We start from the raw sequence: 1,340 nt of genomic DNA, 5'->3' as shown, positions 1-1,340 counted from the left end.
GCGGTATTCTTGTTTTGGCTTCAATGACCTCCATGGTTGGTGGTCCTTGGAGCTCTCTGCATGGCAGCTGCCTTCTTCCTTTGGAGTTGGTTTGCTTCAGTGTTGAATTGAATCCTTTTGTATCAGCCAAGTCATTGGTGTAAGGTACAGCCTCTTTAAGTCACAAAGAAAATCTCTGCCCAGGTGGGATTACATCCACAGTAAAAAATCCCACTCCTGTAGAGCTCACTCCAGCTCATCATGGCCCTCTCCAGGGGGGTTCCATGGCTGGGCATCTTTATGGAAGCACACAGCCACAGTTTTTCTCCAGAGAAACAGCTAGTGGGTTCTGAACTACTGACCTTGTTGTGAATAGCCCCCTTCTTAACGTGTGCGCCAGAAGCCCTGCTCTGCGGTTTGATGAGCAGCCCTTCTGGCCATTGCTAAGGGCTACATGGCAAAGCCATTTGGTACAAGCAACGTTGTCATCAGCAAAGAATGAGTTTAGCTGGCCTCAGTAGGATACTCAGCCGGGAAGTGATAAACTGCTTGGCTTGGGTTTTATGCAGGAGAACCATGGGAGTTGAGATGTGCAGTCTCTTGATTTGAACCCAGACACTCTATCTCCCAGCCTGAACTCTCACCATCATACTCAACTTTTGGGGGTCAAATGTTTGACTCACCTGAGAGATGTGCAGGTGAAAGCGTGCCCCAGGAACATCTCCCTCTCATCCCTGTCATCTCAGAGAGTTCTCCAGATAAGGATTGGTGGTTCATGTGAAGGGACATATTGTAGCATTTCCCTTGCACTCCTCAAAGGCAAGAAAATGACCCACAGCACCTCGAGTTGCCAGCAGTGTCAAAGGGGATGTGCTCCTTGAGACTCAAGCTGAGTCCCCAGGAGACGAGCTCTCAACTGTGGAATTAGCGCTTTTGAAAAGGGGCAAATCTTCCAGCAGTTCTCTCTTCAGAGGCCTGGCCGTACGCTCTGCAGACTTGTGGGCACGCTCACTCTGGTGAACCCAAATTCTTGGGAGAGGCTGATCTGTCCCTAGAAAACTGGCCACATGCAAAAGCATAGAGACCAATATCTGCCTCCTGCTGGAAGGATCTGGAAGGAGAAGGGTGGCTGGAGTCCTCTAGGAGGGAAGTTGAGAGCCAGGAGAGGCAGCAAAGCCACAGTTCCAGCAGGTGGTGTCCTAAGGCTAAGGGAGCTTGCCAAGGATCAAGTGAGTCCTGGAGGTGTCTGCAGCCCATCTTGCTGAGGGCCTCCATTTATTTCATATATCTATGGATAATGGGAAGGGCCCCCAAGGCCCGCTGGCTGACCTCATATGATACGCCGTGAACTATCCACCTTG

This window comes from Tenrec ecaudatus, unplaced genomic scaffold (assembly GCF_050624435.1).
Source record: "Tenrec ecaudatus isolate mTenEca1 unplaced genomic scaffold, mTenEca1.hap1 Scaffold_430, whole genome shotgun sequence".
Lineage (NCBI taxonomy): Eukaryota > Metazoa > Chordata > Mammalia > Afrosoricida > Tenrecidae > Tenrec > Tenrec ecaudatus.
Note: the sequence above shows the minus strand (reverse complement) of the source record.